The 19,921-nt window shown below is 37.8% G+C and overlaps 1 long non-coding RNA gene across 2 annotated transcripts in view; it reads left to right on the forward strand.

The window, feature by feature from the left end:
- Positions 1–14,581, forward strand: part of LOC102546763 (uncharacterized) — a 59,422-nt gene extending 44,841 nt beyond the window's left edge. The window contains exons 4-6 of one of the 2 annotated variants that reach the window (XR_015641859.1): positions 8,023–8,106; positions 10,397–10,488; positions 14,233–14,581. This is a non-coding gene — a long non-coding RNA (uncharacterized LOC102546763). The remainder of the gene's footprint in view (positions 1–8,022; positions 8,107–10,396; positions 10,489–14,232) is intronic. The other variant, XR_015641858.1, reaches the window with a different exon arrangement.
- Positions 14,582–19,921: the final 5,340 nt, after the last annotated feature.

Consider the following 19,921-nt stretch of genomic DNA (forward strand, 5'->3'; position numbering starts at 1 on the left):
AGCCGAAAGCCATTTTGCACATGATCATGTCTTATTCACATGGGTGATTGACCTGGCCTAGGCTGTCATTAAACTGTACATTTGTTTGTTCCTTTTCCGTTGCATAGTGACTAAGCAAATGAGTTTACTCAGAATAATGACAAATGGGTCCCACTCGTGGGGGTCGAGCTCTTCACATTGTGCCAAGTTCATGACCGATCCTCAGCAAATTTCTCCATTGGAACCTTTTGAACTCATGAGGCTCATTCTTGAGAAATGTAAATGTTTTGTGAAATACTCCGAGACTGGGTCACGGTTGTCAGGGGCTCACAAAATTCATCCAATATGGCTCTCTTATAACATTCCCTGCTTCACCTGTTTCTGACTAAAATGGTTTGTAATACTGTCACAGAGAGACCTGATAACTCTTAAGGCTGGAAAAACAATACCTTCTCTTAGACCCAAGTGTGTGAACAGACAGTTGAACTTTCCATTCCTTCTGGGAGGACTGCACTTTATCTAGAGTTATGTCTTTGTGGCTATAAAACTGTTCATGTCCTAAAAGAAATGATGGTTATGTCCCAATGCTGAAGTATCAGCTAGGAAACATATTTTTAATTGTCTCTTAAGTATTCCATTTATTTAGCACCAAATGCTGAAATCTAGGAGGATACCTTTCTCTATATCAACATCAATATCTGTACCTCTAATCAGTCTAAACTGCCTATAGGCACAGCGTCGCTTGAGTCCGTTAGGCGGAAGTTGAGATGGTGACTAACAAATTCTTTGGAACAAGGACGATTTCATGTGAAATAAAGCTTCACACCCATATGGTCTCCTGAACGTCTTTTTTCTCTTTATCAGCTAAGTACATGATCACCACCAGCAGAAGTGTTTTGTGTTGCCAAAGTAAGTTCAATAAATATATCTAGCTGGTTTATTTCTCTCTTTAGGATTATGTTGGTATTGAAATGCATGATGGTACCATTCATTCTCTAGCCTTAAAATAGTCTATCACCCATTTCCAAGATTAATATGTCTCCTTTCTTCAATACATAAAAATTGGTTTCCAGTGTGTGGCTGATATGGTCACAGAATAAATTATCACTGAAAACTCAGCCTTGTCAATCCTTGAGGCCTGGACCACTTCTTTCTCTAGAAACCTTTTCTCCTTGGGCCATGTACATATTGTAAACATTTACCAGCAGAGTTTTTTAGTTTGATTTGTGAAATCTCTGAAGTGCCATATACCATCTCTGAGGAACAGTGATGCAGAATTTATCAAAATATCACATTACGTTTATGATTCTGAATTAATAAGTATTTTACATTACAACAGCAATATACACTGAGGACAAAATATTCAAGCAGTAGAATGCCAAAGGACCATGACAGGCTTCTGTCTCTAAGACTCCTCTAATGAACTACACAGCCCTAGCTACTGTTCATCTACCTTGTGTTTCCTTAAATAGGAAATGGCTATTGTTTCTCTCTTTCTCCTTCTTCCTTTCTGCTCTCTCTCACACATAGAACAGACACACATACACACACGTGATGGGATTATATGTTTATAAGTCAAAAGCCATCTGATAAGTAGTCTTTATTTACAATTCTTCCAAAGATTAGGTACTATAAAACCATCCCAGGATTCTTTAAATCTATTTTCACATAAAATAGGAGACACAGTGCACAGAAGTAATGCTGATAGGGAACATACCCTTCAAGATGCAATGTTCTAAAAACAACAATTATAACACCCCCAAAGCACAGCATGTATGTAGTTTATTTCCTAACACTTAACTATGCCTTCTTGTTCATATAATATTGTCATCAATAATTTCGGTTTGTGAAAATTTCCAAAGGATGAATTATTTATTATCACAACGATTTCCAACTTACTTTTAAATAAAATGTAACCAAATATTTGACGACTTGTTTACAAAAGAGTTCAAGTCTCGAGTTGATTCACAAAGACTTTTTTTTAAATAATCAAACATTTGCCACTTGATGGTGGCAGTAGCAATAAAAATCATGGGCTTACTGGCATGAAAAAACTGAGTGTATGTGTGGGAGAGAGTTTACATCAGCTAAAGAAGGAGAGAGAACAGACCTCATGAGATGCCAGCCATAGTAAAATTTAAGAAATGTGGGCTATATTTCATTAGTAAAAGATTATTGCTAATTTTAATTTAGAAGTATACAATTTTCTTTAAGTTACAGATTTAACTTTTTAAGTTATAGTCATAAGGACACTACTTTTGCTGTGATACTGCATATCAACAACATCTTCGCCAATGTTTGTAATTATAATATCACCTTAAAAAATAGGTTTTTCGTTTTGTCATTTCAATCTGGATTCATGATAACATTTACACCAGTACCTAATGATTTATGCTCCCTACACACAACCAATTTCCATGCATACTTAGGATGGAAAATTGAGCTCCTTTTGGAAGTAATTCAGTATGTTCTTTTGCGTGTGTTTGTGTGATATGTGTGTGCATGAGGAAGCAGATGCTTTCTCTTGTATGTCTTCCAACATCATTCTCTAGTTTACATATTGAGGCAGTGTCTCATAGAACTTGGTGTTTATCTGTTCAGGTAAGCGGCTTGCATTGAGCAATGTCTCTTACCTCTGCCCTATAAGGATTACAGATGGGGCACGCAGGCCTGGCTTTTAAATGTGTTCTGTGGATTGGAATGCCAGTCCTTATACTTGTATTTGACTAAACACATGACTTGTGTTTGAACATCCAATAGCAGGATATAAAGCATAGAATAAAAGGGGAATAATGACAGCATTTGCTCACGTCCAAGAACATTTGTAACTCAAAATCAACTTCAAATGAAAACCAACAATCAAAGGAATAGAGTTACATTTCCTGTGGAGCTCTTATAGCTTTGTCTTACAGTCTTCCCATGTTTCTACCAATATTTGAAATGCCTCTTCATATGGTGGTCTGTCTGATTTTTTTCTTGTCATTTAAGGATGATGTTCTGACACCCATGGGAGATACCAAGTTCATAAAAATGCATGACACCACATATACAACTAGCATCAAGCTTTAAAAAACAAAAGAAAATTTTATCATTGTTTTGAGAAATATACTTTTAGTCTATTATTCCTAAATAATTTATTATAATCTTAAAAATATTTTTATTTTTAATGAGTATATACATGTTGTGGGAATGTATCTATGTGTGACTTTGGATGCCAAAAGAGTAAGATCTGAATAGCTGGAGTTTGCGAGTACTGAGAAGGAATCAGGTCTTGTGAAAGTGTAGGAAACACTGAGCCACTCTTTTTAACCTGCAAGCTATGACAAAACCATAGTCCCTAAAGGACAAGCTTTCTGTTCACTATTACCTAAGTCCATGGTGACACTTACAAGAGCATGGGATAGATAACCCACTGTGACACCTTTTACTTCAGTTATTAATATGTATATACACAACATGAAGCACACCAGAGGCAAATATGGGAGCTGTGGAGACAGTAACTGAAATGAATGGTCATTCTTCCCATAGCAGACATCCCTGAGTTGACCTTTCCAGTACACGCATTTTGTCTGCTTTTCATAAAGGTTCTTAATTCCTACTTGTTTTTCCTTCATGAACCATACATTTCCACTCCAATTCCTTGTGTTTTAGGTGGTTAACAACACCATTGCATGACTTTAGTGATAGACCCATGATCCAGCTGTTGCCTGGCTAACCCAGGGAAACCTTCAATCAGGATCGCTAAGGAAACAGTGTGAGTTTGGTCATGTCTATCAATGAGTGTGATAGGAGGTTCGCTGTTTTAATGCTCTTTGTCAGATTCCTGGAAACCTAGAACATTTACTGGCTGTGTCAGTGGTCCAGAGGGAAACATCTGCTCAGGAGAATCAGTACAAAGGACTGCATGGGAGATGGAGGGATGGAAGGAAGCAAAGACGGCATTCATTGAATTCTATATCCTTTCTTTTGAATTATTCCAGTTCCATTGTCAGTAAACCCTACTTTTGCCTTTCTGACAGCCTTTCTTTTGAATTATTCCAGTCCCATTGTCAGTAAACCCTACTTCTTTTCCCTTTAAAGATAACTCTAATTGCATATTTTTTTATTACTTAAAATCAAACTAACGGAAAACTCACTCTGTGTTCAAGAAAAAGATAGACTGTATTGATGATGAAACGATCACCCACTGTCCCAGGATGGGGGAGATGGGTGCTTGGGGAGGAAAGGATGAGAGTCAGTAAATTCAATTATGCAAAACAACTCTGAGTCATGGCACGAGTAAGTTATTAAATTTGTTCTGTTTATTTGAGGTCTTTTCCCCTGAAAGAACAGTGCAGCACCACAGGACCATTAGCGAAAATCAAAACTGGGTTACTATTGACACAGAATGAAAAATCAGGGACTACACAGCCTTTGCTAAAGGGAGAAAAACAAACTCATAAAATACTTATCGGTGGCTTTCAACTAAGTAGTGCTGAGTCCAATACAAGTGGTAAATCCTTTCTGTTTCTCCTCGACTTGAACCACAGGAACACTCACAAAGTGAGTTTAGTTTCTGAAAAATGTTAGAGGTTTAGAACCGTTTAGAATTCTGGGGGTTTTCTGGAGCAAATTCCTCTCTCTCTTCAAAACCTAAAATAAACCAAAATCAAAACTCAGAGAAAGCAAGTTGTACAAAAGGATGATTGAAACAAAGACCCTTTTTTCCTGTGATACTTAAACTGAGAAAATATATAAAACAACATGAACATTGAAACCTAGGTGAGAATGCTAAAACTGATCTTTCAGAAGGAAAATACCTGGGTCTGAAATATGTGAACACTCTTGATGTTTATGAGAAATAAACATGAATATGTATACGTTGCCTCTGGAAGTTGAAATGGTAGAGGACTTTAGCTTTACTAAGCATCATGTTTTATATCTTTCACAGTAATAGGAATATAATATTTAAACTGTATCTCTTCATCTTCCTTTTAAAATTCTTGCTTTTGTTTTTTCAAGATTACAACATAATTTCTGACTTTTCTCCTTCTGAAACAGACTTCAAATGCTTCATATACTTCCTTCAAACATTCTCATATACTCCATTTTGCCTTTTGCAAATTCATGACGTCTTTTTTCATTTACTACTGCTATACATGTAAACACACACACACACACACACACACACACACACACACACACACACACACACACACACTCCTGATTACAAGAATAAAAGCATCCTTAGTCTGTATACCTCATATGTTGTTTGCAGGGATGATCATCTGACATTGGATAAGCAGTTGGTATATTATTTCTTTCCTCCTCAGTTGCCTGTAGTTCTTCTTGTAGGGTTGTGCCCTCTTGGAGTTCCTTCCCTCTCCTCTCTGGCATGTGTCCTCCTTGCTTTAGGAAGTTCTACTTTTAACTGCCTCTATAAAGACATTAACTTATCCTCTTTATAGTATCTAAATGTACTTTAAACACGTTCTGATACTTCAGATCTGTTAGTGCTATACAAACAAAGAATTTGGAGACTTAAAGTTACCAGTGGAGGTGAGAATCAGTGAACTCAGAACGGCTGTGGAGTTGCCCAGTCCCTTGGTTCTTACTGGGAAACCAGCACTGGGCTCACCTGGATACCTTGCAGAATTGCTCAAATTCTAAATCTATCTTAGCTGTGTGGGATGAGACCTATTGGACCCTTTGATTTAATAAGATCTCCCAAGGGATTGGTAAAGCATGCACCGGGAGAACATGCAGGTAGAACTCTGGGTTTTGGGGACTTTCATTGTCTTGTCCATCCTGCCCCAAAGTTTCCATTGTTGGGCAAGTACATTTAGCCAGAGCTGCTCATTTTCTTTTCTTTTTTCTATTCTTTAGATTACTTTTCTTATTTATTTATTTATTTATTTATTTACTCACTTATCCTTTAGATTTAAAAGGGCGGATGATCCTGTCTCAAATGTTTCTCTGTGCCAAGAGCTATAATCAAATGCTCATAATTTCAGATTATACAACTCGGTAGCTTGCTCAATACAATCTCACTTCTTATCATTAAAACCCCACCTTTTGGCCCTTTAGTTTTTTCATTAAATGAAGACCTAAAGGCAATGTAAAACAAAGACACATAGCTGCCTCTAAGCTATTATGCTGTTGAATCCCCCAGGCCCAAATTTCTGTTTCTATTATTATGCTTTTCTTATTTCAGGAGGGTATCTTTTTGCTGTATTGTGTTTTTCCTTGTTTTTGTCTCAACCAGTATGCAAGGACAGGGTCTATTGGCAACTGGCTTAATGGGTAATTACACCCCTATTTGGTCAAGGATATGAGTTAAGGAATAAACCAGGGCCTTAAGGGTTCAGTTCGTGCCACTCTGGTTATTAGATGTGTGTCACTGAGCAAAGTTCTGATCAAAGCTGCTGGGGGAGACTGAGGGGACGTGGAACGTGCTCTTGTCTAATTACTGGGCTGAGTACTAAAGGAAGTTTGTAATAAAGGGCCATTAACTACCAGCCTTTCCGATCAGTGAAGCAAGAGTATGGAAAGATTGTGTTTATCAGGTAACAATTCGAAGGAAAATCCTCCATGTTAACCATTTTTTCTCTTTTCCACCCCTGATCAAAACACATTGTGTACATGTATAAAACACTCAAATGATACAATAACAACAACAACAGCAGCAACAACAGCAACAACAATAGCAATAGCAACAAAAAACTCAGAACAAAATCAACCATGAGGCAGGCAGCTCGTCTAATTTGAATTAGCACAGGGTTAATAAACTTTATTTGTTTATTGATTGATTGATTTACTTACTGTTGTCCTTTTTTGAAACAAGGTTCCTCTATGTTACTTAACTGATCTCAAATTTGAGGCAGTTCTCCCTGCTGTCTCCTGAGTACTAGGGATTAAAGTATTCGCCACGAAACATGGTCAAAATTTATCTTCTGAAATCATTCAAATATGCTCCCCTCATAGCTTTTGCATACCCTTCCCATTTTAAAATATGAATTTGGGAAGAAACTAAATGCTAAGTGTATTCATTTTAAAACGTGTTCATTACAGACAAACTTAATCTTCAGAGTCAACTATCACACACTGTCATGTGACTTGAGAGTGTTTCTCTCCTCCGCTTGCCTAAGACCTTCCGTCTACTAAGATAATTTCTGCTCTGCTGCATCTCTACACCTCCAAAACCACAGAGGAAAAATAGATGCACCGTTAGCTTTATACTGTACTCTGTTTATTGCCTCAGCCATGACTGAAGGCCACTTTATATCCCAGCTACTAACTCAGCTCCATATGTAGACGCAACCTTCGCATGTTGAACTGTAGAAATGATAATTCTGGCTTGTATAGCACCACTGGAGTGCAATGGCCATTACCTTTTTGCACTTCCGTGTAAGCAAATAGTGGTCCTTGTTGTGATTATCTCTTTGATTAATCTTATTAGGGAAATTATATAAATTATTATTGATCTTTGCCATTTAAGGCTTACTCATGAGTTATGGGGATTTGTATAGCTTAGAATGGTATAATCCTTTTATCAAGACAAAAAAAAATTAAAGGCATATTCATAGCCAATTTTACTACTTTTTTCATGCTCTGACCTAAAATAGTTATGCAAACTTCTAGGGGGTCTGTGAACAATGAATAAATAACCAATGAACGAGAAGGACGCACCTCAAGGAACTACTCACAGATGTGTAGTTCATGTAGATCTATTGTAAACTCCGTTAAAAAAAAATCCCCAGAGTACATAACTAAATCATTAACACTGAGCTTTATTTGCCTCAACATTGGGTCTGTTTCAGTCCACGTTTAGAGTTTGATAGACTGCAATTTGCCATCAGCTCAAGTAAGAGCTGCGCACCACGAAATAAATCCCACCTGGTTGTCACAAAACCGATTTATTGCAGGGCAATTAAATGATGACATCAGTTTCCTGAAGGTTGAATCTGCAATTTGATGCAGGTAGCGGCACTATCTGATAACTGCGCCTCTTAATTTTCCCAGCATTCTTTTTAACTTTTGTTTGTGTTGTGCATCTGATGGCAGGGCCTGCTGTTGGACTCCCTGGGAAGTTCTTTTCAAACTCACAAAGAAGCATCCACCCCACCGAGCACGGGGGACTACATGAAGGTAAGAAGCTCGTTACACAGTAACTCCAAAAGAAGGATATTATTAAGCATATATAAAAAATTTAGTGTTCGTAGTTACTTCAGAATATTCTTGCATTTGAATCCATCCAATGAATCCCACAGTCACCACATCTCTTGCCTTGCTATCCAGGTTCCCTGCTCTATGTGCCAGGCCTGACTTAAACAAATAAGCAGCACGCAGTAATGATTCAGAGGGTGAAGGACGTGCTGCTCATTCAAGTCTACTGATTTGAATTCACCCCTGAAAACACGGAAAGAATCAGGGAACCAACTTTACAAAGATGTTCTCTGATCTCTGCTCTGTGACACTTACTTCCACTGTGCACATATGCATGGTAATGAATGAATGAAGAATGAATGAACGAATGACTAATAAGAAAAAGAAGAAAATGAAAGTAACAAATAAGAAAATGGTCTTAGCAACATATCTCATCCATTTCTTTGATGTACACAGCATCATCGGTGGTTGTGGACACTACAATACTTTGTCTCAGGTCTTCGTGTTTGTGATTTATATCTATGGGTCCAACCTTGGAAATAGAAAGTATTTCAGAAGAGAAAACACAATAACTGGAGGCTCAAAAGATGTCTTAGTGGTTAACAGTGCCTATTTGGCTTTAAGAGATCTCATACTCTCTTCACAGTTTAACTGGCATGTTATGCAAATGGTAACATAAGTGCATAAGTAAATAAAACTTTAAAAAGGAAGAATAGTATGTATATGCTGAATACATTGGCTTTTGTATTTATCCCCTAGATGATGCAGTATAATTATCTATATATCTGTCTGCAACACAACACAATTTATTAGTAGTTTAGAAGGGATATAAATTATACAGGGAGATGTGCAGAGTTCACATGCACACAGTGCACACGTGAGCATCCATGAAATTTTCTGTGCTTGGGATCTTGGAATAATTTCTCCATTGATGCCATTGGGCAGCTATCCCTGTCTTTAAGGAAAGGACTTCACTCTTACACTGAGAAGCATAATTGCCATCATTAGTTGGTGACCATCGGGAACTTTCATAAGGCCATCAGAAGAATGTGGAATGTGGAAAGGGTCATGCAGTTGTTTTCGAGGGGCAAGTAATGGTCAGCCTGTTGCTAGCCATATGATCTTGAGCAAGACATTTCATCCTGGTAGGTCTGCCTTCAGTCTGAGAGACAGAGAGGAAACCCATTTCCCCACACGTTTTAATGAGGGTGAGGCATAATAAAACATTACACTGAGTCAAATCATGGTAATAATTCCTGTTATCTGTGTGTCTGGGATTTAGATCATATCCCCTTACAAGCCCAAGCAACAAGTTCACTGAAACTTGACATGTATATTATCTGACTTGTGTTCTTATGATTGGCCTTATCATTTACAAATCATTAAATATTAGAAATAGAGTTTCCCAGTTATTTTTCTATTTTGTTGGTTTTATTTTTATGTATTAACATTTTAAACTTTTTGAAACTGAACTGTACATAATGTCAGACTGAAATTCCCTCTCCCTATTTGATGGACCCTGTCTTCTTCTGGACAAATCAGGAATAAAAATGGAGATGAAAATCTCTATGTTATTATCTCATTAGTGACTTCCAAGGTTATATTATTGAGGAAACCAAAAGGAAGGAAAATTGCTTTCTGATCCTATTACTGAAGAGAAAAGCTGGGAGATATTTAAGTTGTGTTCTCTCCTAATACACCGTATTTATGCTTCACAAACTTCATGTGTAATGTGAGTCACTGAAATCAAGTTACATTTATATTTAGTATTGTTCAAACAGAGATGTGTGTTCACATCCCGAAGAGCTAATTGCTAGTTTAGAGAGACACGTAATTTCTTTGACATAATGGTAAGGGGAGCCATAAAGTTGTTCTGTGCTAAACTGAAAAGTCAATTATGATGTCAGAATAATCTGTTTTAAATAAAAGGTAATTATAGAGATATTTCTCCATTTGTACAAATCAGTACTGATGTAGTTAATTTTTGGACATGTCTACTTGACATTTCTAGATATATGTTACCGGGATCATATGTCTACATTGAACAATACTGAGGAGGTTAAGTTTTCCTGGCTGTATCTCTAAGAACCAAGGGGTGGATTTAACTTAGTGTTCCATAAGCAAATTACCATGGAATTACAACCAGAAGGAAATATCCACATGGTCCTGAAGCAATGTGAGAATACGTTTTATGATGACATAAAGGTATATCTTGGTTCTTTGAACATGTCGGTGATAAAGACAAATTATTCTGAATCTCTATTCTTTGTAGCTTCTGAAACATTTCAGAAAAGCTAATATGAGCGGGAATGAATGTTTTAATTTGGGCCATGAGCATAATCTACTCAGTTGGATATGTGGCAGGTAAGCTGTCATGGATTACTGAGAAGGTAAAATGAAAAAGGAAAATTGTTTATTTTTAAATTCAATTTATAGACTCAACTTTGAGACAGGCCAGGGCTATTTTGCTTCATGGATCCACAAATGAGAAATTTAATGTATAATACATGACCAAATTACTATGCTTTTTTAAATAATTTTTTTGGTAGAAGAAATTTCTTTTTTAAAAAAGATTTATTTATTTAATATGAACTTGTACACTGTCTCTGTCTTCAGACAGAAGAGGGCATCAGATCCCATTACAGATGGTTGTGAGCCACCGTGTGGTTGCTGGGATTTGAACTCAGGACCTCTGGAAGAGCAGTCAGTGCTCTTAACCCCTGAGCCATCTCTCCAGCCTGACCAAATTACTGTGAACTCATCGTAGGTAGTAAGAATAAGCAATTTAATTCTAATGGTGAATGACAAAGTATCTTTCTACCACGATTCTTCAGTAATGGGGGAAATCTGAAAAGTAGGAAGCATGAAAGAAAATAATGAAGACTAATCCGAACTTGGTCATGCACTCATTGAAAGGCAATTCATAGTAAACAACTAGAACACAGTAACACATTTAAAAAAATAATAATTAATGGGACTTTATCCTATTGCAAGTCACATGTTAGCATTTTTAATTTTCAAGTAAGCTCTTATTCTCAAATAAATAACAGTAGAGTTTGAAATGAAATTTTAGTGTTGGAGGATGATATTAAATAGTTATTACATTTTATGTCAGAAAAAACATAAAATAACACAAATAAGTGTATTGGTGTCACTGTCATTTACAATTAATATCTATAGCTAGTATTTTTGGATATTTGGTATAAAGATGTTTGCATGTGTATGTGAACATTTTGATGGCCATAGTTTTAGGTTTGATTTGGTATTGCTTACATGAAAGTGAACACATTGAAGATGACAAAACAATACTTAATTCAGGTTAAGGACTGATTTACCTTTATACCTGTGGCAAGAGATGTCCAAAAGAAAAGGAAGGACATGAACTAAAGTAATAAGGTGGGAGAGAGTGGGTGGGTGGGGGAATGGGATGGGGGATTTCCGGGGGGGAAACCGGGAAAGGGGATAACATTTGAAATGTAAATAAAGAAAATATCCAATAACAGAAAAGAAAAAAAAAAGAAGTAACAATAAATGAAGCTCAGAAGAAGGGTAGCGATTGCTAGAAACTGCCAACAAAAGAGCGAAACCTGGAAAGTTCTGGAAGGGATAGTTTGGTAGCTTATCTCCTCATGGGCTGGAACTTCACTGAGGATGAACTTTAGATTCTCCAGAGGCAAATATTAAAGTATCCAGCCATAAACAGATTATGTGAGGACAGATGTATGGGAAAGCAGAACAACACTGAAGAGGTAGCTCGGTGTGGAAGAAAAGACATGAACCGTGGACAGCATCAGCGCATATCAAATTTTATTTTGTAAATCATAGAGACAGATTCTGTGTGCTAGCTGTCTCCTCGAGCATTCCCCATCGGCTTCTTTGTAGCTCCAAATGAATCACCCTGAATATAGCTTTCATGTTGTCTTTTGCTGCGAAGTTTATATCTCAGTGTGATGTATGGGGATCAAGGGTCAAAGCCCGGTGCCATACGGGATGCCTTGCAGCCTGGCACGAGCAGAAGCAACTAGTGGTTAGAACTTCTTTCCCTGGGACGCCCTATTTCCTCTTATGCTGTAAATTCTTTGCTAGACCAAAGGGTCCCACTATGAGTTTCTCTCTTCCTCTGTCTTTGATATTATAATTTAATTAGAGAATTTCTTCCATCCCTTCCATCCCTCCCCCGCTTCCCCCAGCCCTCCATACATGCCTTTCTGCTCTCCTTCAAGTTCACGGCTTCTTATTTTCACATTCATTGTTACTGCACACATCTTTATATGAATACATATTTCTAAATATAACCCGTTGAGCCCATATGTTATGTGTTGCTGAGACTAGGTGCCTAATAAGAAAAAAACCTAAAAGAGGGAACCTTAAAGAGTAATTTGGATCGCCACTATTTATCACAATAGGAAACGTGTGCTGGCAGAAATGGTAGGTGGTTGATGGCATTGAGTCCACCGGAAGCAGATAGTCAACAGGAAGTGAAGCTAGGCTATAAAACATCAAGGTCTTCCTCCAGTCACCCCACTTCTTCCTGTGCAACTCTACCTTCTGAAACATCCACAACCTTCTATAAGACAAAGCGCTGAGGACAAACTGTTCAAACACACGAATCTATGTGGGACATTCCTATTCAAGGCAACAGCAGGTCCTCCTGGAAAATTAATGATTTAATTTCCATTCTATGGCTACTGATCCTGTGTTCTGATTTTGTGGTACCTATTTGTTTATTGGATGTTTAGAAAATGAATGGAGATGTCTTGAGTTTAAAACTCAAATTAACTTGGCTAATGTAATTTCTTTGAAATACAAATTGAGTTTACCTGGACCCCTAGTGACTATTAGCACTTCAGTAAATTCTTTAAATTTTTCAATCCCTTGTGCCCATACATAAAAACTTAAAAATATTATAACTTCCTTATGTAATTAATTCTTAGACTGACTGTGATAATTTACATATGGATAAAATACCTAAATCTCATTAAACAGCATCAGGTCTTATTTTTATTGTGAGAATTCATAAACTCTATTATTCAAAACATCTTTACAGGATTGGACTGCCTAATATTTAGACTGAAGTAGTATTAAAATACACAAAGTGTAAATAATAAAAATGAAATACATATTTCTTTGTGAAAGTTATTTGAGTTAATGTGGCAATTTTTAAATTTATTTTTGTGTTTGAGATAAGGAATGGTGTCTATCTTGGTTAGTTTTAACTGTAAACTGGACACGCTATGTAGGATCATCTGGAAGAGAGGACAAATGTCTTAATAAAGACATTTGAAGGTCAGGCTGGCTTGCGAGTATGTGTTTGGAGAATTTTCTTGACCATTTATTGATGTAGCAAGACCTAGAATACACTTTGGGTGATATCATTCCCTAGGCTGGCCCAGAACTGTGGAGAGTGAAGAAGCCTAGCAACCTGTTCATTTCCTCTCTACTCTTCACTGTAGAAATGACATAACTGGATATTTGTGTTCCTGCCTTTAGTTCCCAGAAATGGTGGACTACAGTCTGGAACCATAAGCCACATAAATGTGCTCCTTCTTTCTGGGTTTGTTTTTGTTCAGGTAATTTATCACGACCACAGAAATGCTATCGGGTCAAGGTTGTTTGTAGTTTTGAATGAGGTCTGGGATTATAGAAGCGTCTTCAAGGTCAGAATTTAGAGTTATTTCTTAAAATCTCGACTTGTAATGCACACCTGAGGAGATCCTTTAGATTTTATTGTCCTCAGTGGTGAAAAGAGGGTTTAGATTGAATAATTATCAGAAACCGAATGCTGTGTCTCAATACAATACTGATATTCTCATTAAATTTTTCATTAAAAAATTCTTAATGAACTTATATTACAGTCAGGCTCCCATTATATATCTGATTTATTTCTCCAATTTATGACTTAAATTAATCCAAATAGTCAAGGCAGTGATTTATTTATTTCAAAAACAAACAAACAAACAAACAAACAATTTATCTGGCAGGACATTGAAATATTTGCCGGAAAAGTATTTAAATATATTATCATTTATTGTTGCAGAAAAAAAATCTTGATATTTGTTTCCATCAGATATGTCTTTTAATGATGCCATCGTGTTTCTTTTATTACAGGGATAAGACAAAGCCAAGGTTGTACGATCCAATGAAAGAGTGGAGAACGGGGAGACACTGGAAGTCTTGCCAGGGAAATTACTGTGGTAGATCTGCAAGCTGATCTCCAGACTTGGGCTGTTCAGATGAACGTTGATAAACTTCAGAGACACGTCTCCACTTTATAGCTTTATCTGAAACACCCCAAATGCTGGCACTTCTCCCATCCTGCTCTCTAGTTTTTCCTAATGAGAGACTGTAAGATTCATGCTCTTCATCACCACTGCAAACTTCTGGTGTTCAGTTGTGCAATCGTTACAGAAAGCACATGCCGCATCGTTCTGTGCCCGTTAAAGTGAGAGACAAATGACTTGTTTGCTTGAGCGTGTCTGTCTGTCCCTCCTAAGCTCCTGCCTCCAGTAAACCAGTGGATGCCCCAAACCTACACCAAACAGTTTTAAGTAGGAAGTAGTGTTTATTTAAATGTTGTAACAAATCACAGTTGTATCCAATTATGCATACAAAACAATTTTATGCAATAGCTATATGGTATGGAGTGGTCGAATCAAGGCATGCAACATGTCTCTCTTCATGAGAACATATTATTTATTCTTCTTGTCTTAATTCATATTTGTGTCCTTTGATTCTTATCTCTCCATTCTTTCCCCTCTCTAGGCCCTTGCGAACACGTCTTCACTTTCCGTTTAAGTTTGTCTTGTATTCTATGTATACATAGAATGTGAAAGATAAACCTTGCCTTTATCTTTCAGGGCCTGGCATATTACACAGTGCTCTCCAGGTCCATCTGTGACTGATGGAATTTCCCCCTTGTCGGGTGAGGAATGAGTGCTAGTGTCATTTTTGTTTGTTTGGTTGTTGTTGTTGTTTTTATTGTTATTGCTTTGCATAGAGCAGAGAAGCTGGCCCCCGAGCTTCTAAGGAGTTCTCCCTTCTCTGCCTCTTGAGTATCAACACTGGGATTATAGATGTGCACTACTAAGTCCAGATAACATGGGGATGCTAACTCATATCCTCGCACATGGAGCAAGTGCTTTATCCAGTGAGATCGTCTCCCTACCCCTGATGGTCTCCTTTTGAAAGGCTGAATAGTAACTCTTTCGGTAAAGATACCATATTATCTGTGCCTATTCCTCCTCTGATAGACAAAAAATAATGCACCTCTGACTTGACTTCAGTGAATGATACTGAAGTGAGCATGATAGGGCATTTGCCTTTAAGATAATGGGTTTGATTCCTCGGTAGTTTGAATCCTTGATACTTACTAGAGGGAGGATTGCTGCATTTAAATTTTTTTGATTTCGCTGTTCTCAAAAACACCCCATTGTTCCTGCTAGCCAGTGTTTTCTCTTAGTGCAATGAATAATCCCAGCTTGTTTAACTCTAAGATTTCTACTGCTAGTGGTTTCTTCAAAACCCACGTAAAAAGCCTGTTGTTGTCATGTGGAATTCCACATGGGAATTCTAGCATGTGGAAGGCAGGGACAGAGGCATCCCTCGTCACTTAATCAGCTACCTGGTGATTAGTCTTAATCAGTCTACTTGGTGAGTTCTAGTCCAGTGAGAGTACCTGTCTAAAACAAACAGAAATGGCACCTGGGTTGGCCTTTGACTTTCCCATACCCAAACATATACACATCTATATACATGTACTCATGTGTATGTGAACACATTCAAGTGCACATTTGTACAGGTGTGCGTGTGCACATGTACATGCACTCACACACTTGTGCGCGTGCGCGCACACACACACACACACACACACACACACACACACACACACACACCAGGGAAAATACAGCTAGCAGGAAAGTAAATTTTAAGTCAGTAAGGAAAAAGAATAAAAATGTCTTTTCTAAGGAAACAAAATTTAATCCATTAAAATATTATAGGTTGAAAAATGCAACTTTTTAAACCAGTGCATGTAACTGGAGATAAGTCTACCATTAAAACATATCTCTACTCTGAATAAATAATGACCAAATGTAGCTAATGAGGATTAGGGCTCTGACAACTGGATTCATATTTGGAGAAATGTGCAGATTTGTCATTCATTAAGGTAAAATTATGACAGACACGTTCCCTCTCTCTTTAGTGATGATTAAGGATGATGTCTGGTTCAGCTCTAGGAAGAAGAGCAGGTATGTTGTCTTATGATTAGCGAGTGAGAATAGAAGCCTGAGTGTGGGAGCCTAATTAGAAATCTTTATAACACACTTTGAAGATGAAAAGAACTCAGGGACTCTGAAGAATAGTAAAATTTCCAGTATTATTTTTCTTAGTTCTTCTGTGTGTGTGTGTGTGTGTGTGTGTGTGAGAGAGAGAGAGAGAGAGAGAGAGAGAGAGAGAGAGAGAGAGAGAGAGAGGGAGAGAGAGAGAGAGAGAGCGAGCACTAATTTTGAATCTAAAAATACAAGAATATATTTTGCTTGGTTTTTAAGTTTATTTTTTATTTTAAATCTAAATATGACAAATAAGCTAAAAGAAACACAAGGTAACTTTCACACCTTACAAAAATGCACTGTTGTCGGTGTCCAGACAGAGCATTTCTACAGGAAACTACAGCTACCATTCCTTCCGATTCTGAATTTGTTCTTCATTCTTTTTCCAGAGCTGGGCATAGATCCCAACACCCAGGCTGATCTACCACTTTGCTATTCTCAGCTGGGCTCTCAACTTCTGTAAAAGATGTATCTTGGTTGGAACTCCAGTGTCTAGTTCTCTATAGGAACATAGCTGACCACTTATTAAAATTACGTATGGACGACAGCTGGAGGGATAGCTCCGCAGGTGAAGGCACCGATCCATAAGATTAGTACTGGAGACGCGTGCCCAAGACCTGTACGGAGGAAGGAGAAAACTGACTCCTGAAACTTGTCTTCTGACCTTCATGAATGTGCTTTGGCATACATGTACATGAACACACGCACACACATGCACACGCACATGCACACACTGAATAAATGGAAAAATATAAACTGTTACTGTGACACACATATTCCAAATACTCAGTTTGGATGAATAACACTGTAGAGATCTAACATCAGTTGCACAGTGTAACCATTGGCCCGGTCTGCTTTCTGAGGATATGAATGTCTTGATCAGCTTTAGGACAATTGGGGTTTTGGCATTGGAGCACAGGCATTGTGCAGATTCTACTGATTCTACTTAAACCAGGAAATGGGAAGATTTAAAAATGGGCCTTGCTTTAGAGAAAGACTTTTGCCCTTAAAATTTCCCAAACAATTAAGAAAATGTTGGGCCAGGGAGACGACTCAGCAAGTAAAAGCATTTAGCTTCGTGTCTCACAACTTCAGCTTGATCCGTGGGACTCATATAGAGGAAAGGGAGAACCACCTCCTGCAAACTGTCCTCTGATCTCTTCACACTCACAGTGGCTAGCACACACAATTAGTTAATTGAGTGTAATAAAATTCTATTTCATTTGTCCAGGTTTCAGAACCATGTGACTATCTTGGATGTTCCTAACACTGGCAAAAAAAAAAAAAATGAAAAGCAGAGGAATAAAAGATTAAACCTGTAGCCATTTCAAACATTTGAAAGCACTGTGGTGTTTTCTTCTATTGCTCACTCTTGTCACGTTTCTAAGTGTGCTGAATTAGTAGGTCTGATGTCCTTATGTACCAGAGAAAGCTTACCTTCAAATTCTAGCCAACTCTCTCGAAGATGACTTTGAGTTTTTCAAAGCAGCAATCCAGAAGGTAAGGTGGAAGATGGTTTCTTGTGGAAATAACCATTTCAAAGAGCACACACACAGCCTGCTATTGGTAGGCCAGCAGCAGCCACCTCTGGAGATCGTAACTCGCCGGCAAATCGCAACAGATGTGCAAAGCATTTAACTTCATGGCTCGCTTTGAAACTGCAAGCAAAGATCTTCACTTCATACACCTGCACCTCAACTGACGGCCACCTGACATGGGAAATGAGAGGTGTGGAGTTCAGAGGCCGCACGGAGAAGAGTTTTGCTTTCACAGTTGGGTTTCTTGATGGCTGGAGGAATCTGAGCACATGGGCTGTCGTCTTTCCAAGAGCAAGGGGAGTTTGGTATCAAAGATGGTTCGATAAAGCGGGCGATTGTGGTGGCCTTTCAAGGAACAGAGAGAGCAATTATTTCTTAGAAACGGACTGCTGCAAAGCCCTGCTTGACGGCTACAGCCTTTTCTTGAGCTTCGGAGCTGAACTCATGAAAAGCACTGCGCTTGGATCAGTGATTCTGCTAGGCTGTTCGAAGTACAGGGAGAAGACCAGGGGGTTGATGGGAACATGTATGCATTTCTTTTTTTTTATGATGTATGCATTTCTAAAAGAGTGTGAAATGTATTTTGCAAAGCATCTTACATTTCATGACAGACCAAGGTCATACCGTTAGAAAAACATCTCCCAGTTTTCTTTTGTGGTGTGTGCATAGAGAATATTTGTGTAAGGAGGAAGCTAGGGCAGGAATGTTTGGCATTGAGGTGACAGGATTTGTTATGGATGGATAGCAAGATGTCAATAAATATGACTCATACAGAACTTAGCAGATTTCTCCAGTGCATAGTGGGGATACGGGTAGAGTGGGAAGATAGGAGAGAAATTAGGCAAAGGAAAACATATTCTAGTAGAAAATGCATTCTATCATCTCAGCCTCTTGGGGACCTGTGATAACCAAAGCACACCAAAATGTCGTGTCGTTCTTCCATGAAGTGATTCCAATTTGATAAAACGCTTTCCTAAACCCTTGACAGGAGCTGAATGTCTTCAGAAAGCAAACTTCATAGGATATAATCAACACAATTGGCTTTCAAACCTAGTAACTGATTAGAAAGGCCTCTTAGTAGATGGCAACAACTTCACATGTCTCTTGGTATTTCTTAACATTTCCTGTTCTCAAACATGCAAATGGCCCCTAGGTCCCCGTGTTACAGTGAGTCACCTTGTTTTCTGGTGTTTTATTAGAAGCAGTCATTAACTAGGGCATGATAGCTTTAGTTTGTTATCCTGTGAGTGAATATCTACCTGCATGCAAATGTATATTTAAGAACAGTTCACTTTGTACTCATTTCACTGAGTACATGAAAACAAACATAAATTTACTCTAAGAAATGTTTATTAAAAACAACAACAACAGTCATCTTGTATTCTGAGTGGGGCTCAGAGATAGTACATATATTTTTTAAAGCAGTATTGGATAAAATAGTCATTCAAGACATACAATAATGTGTTGGGATGGTATATTTTATATTGTGGAAATATTATCAATTTGGGATTCATATTCCTTGAATACATAAATACAGAGGAATGGTCTAACACTGCATTCAGTGTTTTGTTTTAAACTAACAAAGCAACTTAATAAGAATGCTTTTTAAAGATTTACATTTATTGCTTTCAAATTATATGTTTTTCTCTGTGCACGTATGGGTATGTGCACATTACAGTCTAGTCCCTGTAACCACCAGAAAACAGCACTGAAAGCCTGGAGCAGAACTTACAGGTGGATGTGTGCGTGTTCCTTGCTGTGGGTATTGAAAATGAAAGTAGGTCCTGTCTCTTGCAAGAACAGTGTGTGCTCTTAGCTATGGAGCCATTTTTTTCTAGCCCCATTATGAGGTTGTCTGATTGCCTTACTTGGCCAACATGTCTCTCTCAATTGGTTGGATTTTGGAGTTCAGCAATGTGTATCTGAAGTACA

This window comes from Rattus norvegicus, chromosome 17 (genome assembly GCF_021556685.1).
Source record: "Rattus norvegicus strain SHRSP/BbbUtx chromosome 17, alternate assembly SHRSP_T2T, whole genome shotgun sequence".
NCBI lineage: Eukaryota > Metazoa > Chordata > Mammalia > Rodentia > Muridae > Rattus > Rattus norvegicus.